Source organism: Euphorbia lathyris, chromosome 9 (assembly GCF_963576675.1).
Source record: "Euphorbia lathyris chromosome 9, ddEupLath1.1, whole genome shotgun sequence".
NCBI classification, from domain to species: domain Eukaryota; kingdom Viridiplantae; phylum Streptophyta; class Magnoliopsida; order Malpighiales; family Euphorbiaceae; genus Euphorbia; species Euphorbia lathyris.
In genome coordinates this window covers 36,718,290-36,724,289 of record NC_088918.1, presented here as the reverse complement: position 1 = coordinate 36,724,289, position 6,000 = coordinate 36,718,290, and positions in this window count along the sequence as shown.

The following is a 6,000-nucleotide window of genomic DNA, read 5'->3' as shown; positions in this document are numbered from 1 at the left end:
TAAGTACTTCTTCCATTGAGGAAAAACTAAATGATTTGACGTCTCTTGTTCAAAATTTGGTTGTAGGGACAGCGGTTCAAGCTAAGGCGTGTGGGATTTGCACAGTTATTGGACATGCCACAGATGAATGTTCCACATTGCACGAAGGTACACCGGAACAGATCAGTGCGGTCCTCGGATATCAGGGACATCCCCCAAGGAAGTATGATCCATACTCGAATACATATAATCCCGGACTACGGGATCATCCGTACCTCGGCTACAAGCCGCAAAGTAATGTGGTTCAACCAAACATTCCCCAAAAGTACCAAAGACCTCAACAATATAGTCCCGTTCAAACGGATCTAAATTCAGGTATGGCGTCTAGTTTTATTGATCAGTCTGTTGTGTCTAACTTGCTGAAATTTCAGGAAGAACAATGCAAGGTCAATGCCAATGTTCAAGCAAACTTCCAAAACTTGGAAAAACAAATGAGTCAGATAGCAACCACCCTGAGTGCAATACAGTCCCAGGGGAAATTACCTTCGCAAACTGAGATGAATCCGAGGCAAAATGTGAGTGCAATCTCGCTTCGCAGCAGAAAAGAATTAGTCTTTCCCAAGACTAAGTCTACTTCCGAATTAGAACAGCCTATGTCGGAGAAATCTGTAAGCAAAGAAGAGGTATTCGAAAATGAGACAGAAGGTTCTATTGGTAAGTCATCCGGAGAAAAAGCCACAAATCAACACATACCTATGGTAATTAGACCACCTTTCCCTGGTCGTTTAGCCAAATCAAAGAAAGAAAAGGAGGAGAAAGACATCTTTGAGACGTTCTGCAAGGTTGAGGTAAATATTCCATTGCTTGATGTTATTAGACAAATCCCTCGATATGCTAAATTTCTCAAAGAATTGTGTGCTAACAAGATAAAACAAATTGGATATGAAAAGATTGTCATGGCTGAGAATGTGTCTGCTGTACTCCAAGGCAAAATGCCCCAAAAATGTAAGGATAAAGGTATGTTTGCAATTTCTTGTCAAATTGGGAATACTAGCATTAAGAAGGCAATGTGTAATTTAGGAGCGTCTATAAATACCATGCCTATGTCTATTTATTCGTCCTTAAATGCCGGACCTCTTGAGGAAACGGGAGTAGTGCTTCAACTTGCTAACCGATCTATTGTTTATCCCGAAGGTTTGTTGGAAGATGTTCTAGTTCAGGTTAATGGTTTAATTTTCCCAGCTGATTTCTATGTTATAGACATGGAAGATGAAGATCACCCTTCAGATTCATCAGAAATCCTGTTAGGTAGACCATTCCTAACAACAGCTCGGACAAAAATCGATGTTCACAAAGGAACACTGACTATGGAGTTTGATGGTAAAATTGTTCAATTTGATGTTTATAATACCATGAAATTTCCTAATGAAGTGCATTCTGTTTGTGGTATAGATGTTGTCGAACCAATAACTCAGCAAGTTTTTGAGATTTTTAGGGAAGATAAGTTGCAGGTGGTTGTTGAGGAAAGTCTGAATGTGTACGATGAAATAAAGGAGAAAGGCGTGGAGCTTAGAGAAGATGTGCAGGAAGTCATGCAAGAAATGGCAGCGCTGAAATCAAAACCGGAAAATTCTGATGTTAAAACAATTTCTCGTGCTAATCAATGCCCATTACCTTATATTTTGCAGGCACCAAAACCAGAACACAAAGCCTTATGGGCGATTAAGCAGTGTGACATGAATATTGGTGGTGCAGTGGAAACTCAGAGCTTGGAGAATGGGAATGTGCAAAAAGTAAACGGCCACCGACTTAAGCCGTTTTATAAGAATATCCCAATTGGAGTCCTCAAAGAAGTGCAATATCTTGATCCAGGAGACTAGCCTTAGAGCTCAAGAACGTCTGGCCATAGACGCTAACTAGAGGCAGCCTAGTTTTAGTCTTGCCCAAGACTGATGTTCATAATTTCATTTTCATTTAATTTATTTATTTATTTGTTTTTTTTTGCAACAACTAACTTAACTAACATCATCTTCTCCAAAGGCTTCAATTTTTTAGTTTTAATTTTACAGATGTGAGAGAAGAAAAGAATGGAGAAATAAAGGCCCAAGTCAATGAATTGAAGAGCAAATAAAAGCCCAGGAGTGTTTAGCAGGGACATTGAAAATAAGAGTGGTGAAAAAGAAAAAAATAGGGTAATTTTAAACTAATTTATCCCTACCCTAATTGCCGAACTCCTACCTTCCCTGCTCACTCCATCGTTCCACAAATTCAGAACCCGCCACCCTCACACCATCGCCTCACTCCATCCTCAATCCCACTTTCTAATTTCTTTTGATTCCTCAACTCACACCACCGCCACTTTCTTTTCCATTCCACAAACCCACCATTCACAAACTCAAACCACTCACCACCACTCACCACTCACTCCTCTCTAATTTCTTTCTTTCCTAAAATTTGAACAACATCTTTAATCTTTCTTTCCTTTAATTTCTAATACCCATCCATACAAATTCAAACCCACCAAATTCCACTTCCTTCAATCACAACAATTTTCTCAACCGGCTACGAACGAGGTCTCTGCAACTTCGATAGATATTACGCCTGAGTCACCGCTTACAGCACCACAGCCACAAGCACCGCCGAACTCCTTCGTTGTTACACCGGTAGAAACTTCAGCCGTACCAGAAAGTCGTACAATACCTCCTCCAAAAGGGGCAGTAAGTTTTTCCACAACTCGTTTATATTTTGCTTTTAGTTTGAATTTTATCTTTTTCGTTATGGTGTTTGCTGCCCTTCGCCCTTAATTGTGTGAATTCCGCACCGAGACAGTGCGAGGAGAAAGTGGGGGAGGGGTTTTTGATATAGAAGTGTGTTTTGTTTGTTTGTTTTGATTTTGTCTAACTTTCATGGAGATATACTGTTTCATTGCCTTATTTTATGTCCGTTCTTTCCAGAATTTCTGTCTATTTTTGTCTACAATAGTGTGGGGTGACCACCCTTTGTTTTGTCCCTAGAAATAACAATGCTAGCTCTCAGTTTTGCACTCGGTTGAAACTAGGTTGCCAACTTAGTACTGAAACCCCTAAGTCTTGTTTTGAGTAAAGATGTCGATTTCAAAAGGTCAGGGTTGCACAATTCTCTTAAGCATGCATATGAACCACTTGACTAATTTTCCATTACATGACAGACGTTTTGAATGAAACAACACCAATTTACCCCAATTTTTGGAAAGTTTTTGAGCCTAAATGCAAGAACAAAAACATTACACTTTGTTCTATATTTTTCTGAGTGTTGTCTAATTCTAGTTTGAAATTCTAGAACTTGCCATGTTATGCATTTCGAGACCACATTGATGTATTCGAGTATTAAAAATGATAAGGGCAGTAGGTTTTTTTTCTGTTAGCCATTTCAAAATAAACTTTGCACCCTTAGTCTTGTCCAGGACTAACAAAAAATAACAGTACCAGCCCTTAGTTAGCCACATTTGAGCCTTCCCCCATTCTTGACATACCCCTGTTCAAATCCCTTGGCCAGGGATGTTCTAGCCATCAGAGTCTGTACATTCTCTCGCTTATTTATGTGTTTAGCTGTTGCTTTAAGCAATCTCCGTATTCGAATTAACCACAAGCTCATCAAAGTATGAGGATTTAGCACAAGCATGTTGCTTATATGTGGTTGTGCTTCAAAAGGTGTCTAAATGGACATTAGCTTGGAAAGTAGTAGCTTTCTTATTCTAGTTTGAAATATTATCTTTAGAAAAAAAGAAACAAAAAAAAGCCTCAAAGAAAAAAAAAAGAGAAAAAGAAAAAATCAGAGGCACAAAAAAAAACAGAAGCAAAAAGAAAAAAAAAGAAAAAAAATGTTCCGTTAACTTATTCATTTTAGTATGTCTATAGTTGTTTAAGTTTGTCTTAAACATTCATTCATTCTGAAGTTTAAGAATTGTGAGTCGTTTGTAAATAATCGTGTCTTGATTCCATTTTGGCCATTTTCAGAGTAAATGTACATTTTTATTACTCTCGATTTCCCTTTCTTCCTCATTTCCTTTCCAAACCTTAACCCCAGCCTACGCTACACCCTGTTTTAAGTCCCTTTGATTTAGTGTCTTGAATTCATACTAAGTGGTGGAGATTTGATATATTGGCAAGCTTATGGTAATTTCATTCTAGGTTGCGACTTGAGTGATTTCTTGAAATTAATTATAGCCTAAACACTTGAGTGCAATGAGCGATTTCCGTGAGGGTGTTGTTGATTTTAATTCATACCTTATGTACATGGTCAAAAGCTTGTTTGCTGAGATTTTTCAAGTGGTTACATTGTATGTTTAAACATGAATAATGTCTTGGCTTTGAGAGTTGATGGTTGATAATCTTTACATTATGAGGGGGGATCGGGAAAGGTTGGTAAGCACGAAATCATAAGAGTAAAGAGCTGTTGACATGATCTGATATGCTTAGGGACAAGCATTGGGTAAGTGTGGGGTGTTTTGATAAGTGTCCAATTCAACATTCAAATGTCCACTTTAGTGCTAGGTTATTTAATTAATTTAGTGTTATTTCGGATATTATTGCTTGTTTTGGTATGATTTGCCTCCACGGGACTCAAATGATTAAAAGGAGCGGAATTGGACTTAACTTGAAACAAATTTGGACTAAAAGGGAATTTGGAGCTGATTTAGAGGAGCTGAAACGAAAATGGAGTTAGTCTTGCCCAAGACTAAGGATTTCGGGAATCGCAGACTCCAGAATTGATCAGGACTCTCCTTTATTCTATCAAGAATAAACCTGGACAGTTGGGAATGACTAAGCATGCACGAAATTAGGAGATATGGAAGATTAGAAAAGATTTGTGATTGGGAAAGATATTCTTTTGTTAGCTAATTTTTAGGGATATATTTTCCCTACAAAACATTAGGTTTTAGATTAGATCTCTCTCTTTTTTCTTAGACTTTTACATTCCCAGAGAACGTATCTTTCAGAGGGGAAAACTCAGAAACATTTATTTTGTTCTTTATGGCTATTCGTAGCTAAACTTCTTTATTTCGGTTAAGGGATAATTCAAAGGCAGGAATCTTCAAGTATTGTGAGATCGTTTCTCTTCTAGTATTTACTCTTTATTCATATCATTTGTTTATTCACTGTGTTTAGGGATTTTATCTCAATTGTTAGTTTGCTTTTGAATGATAAGGCCGATTGTTCATTTGATTAAACTGACATATAGCTGTCTGATTAAACTAGATAATCAACGAGTCATTATTTAGTTGAATCTGAATAAGTAGCAATTGATGCTATAAAGTTGAAATCTAGATTGTATTTGGGGATAATCAGATTGACAACTGAGAACTCTCCATGTGACATTAATACATCTATTTTCGACTTTATCACATCAAGTGAATGAGTAATTAAGTTTCTGAATCGATATCGCTGAGAATCGGTTGGCTTAGATTAGGTTCTTCTAATTCCTAACGCTGTTAACGGGTTGAATCTTAGCCGCTGAGGTAAGGTTATTCGTTAATTAGGAATTAACTACAGTCTTACTTGGTTAATTCATTATTTAGGAAGAATATACCAAACTAGTCTGATATGCAATTTAGAAGAAACATCATTTCTGTCAATGATCAAGACTAGCCGAATTCCTTGCCTGAGAATCCCTTAGCTGAAATTCTAATTAATCATTTTATTCAATTTCAACTCAACTCTATTACTTTCGTCAATTTAGCAATCATCTATTCAAATCCCCCTTTTTTACTTTTTATTCATTTGCTTGGTTATATTTACAAATTAGATCAGTATTAGTCCTTTGGGTACGACCTTTGCTTACCCTTGTGCAAGCCTAAGGGCTGTGAAGTTATATTTTATTTTTGGTGGATTCGACAACCCTCAGAAATTAATGGTGGCTTGCCGCTTTTTGAGCCATAATCCCTTTTGTTATACCGGAAGTATCACACACATAACTTCTATATAAATGTACGTTCATAGAAATGGTAGCACTATTATGGCCATGCGCTCATCCTAGACTTCA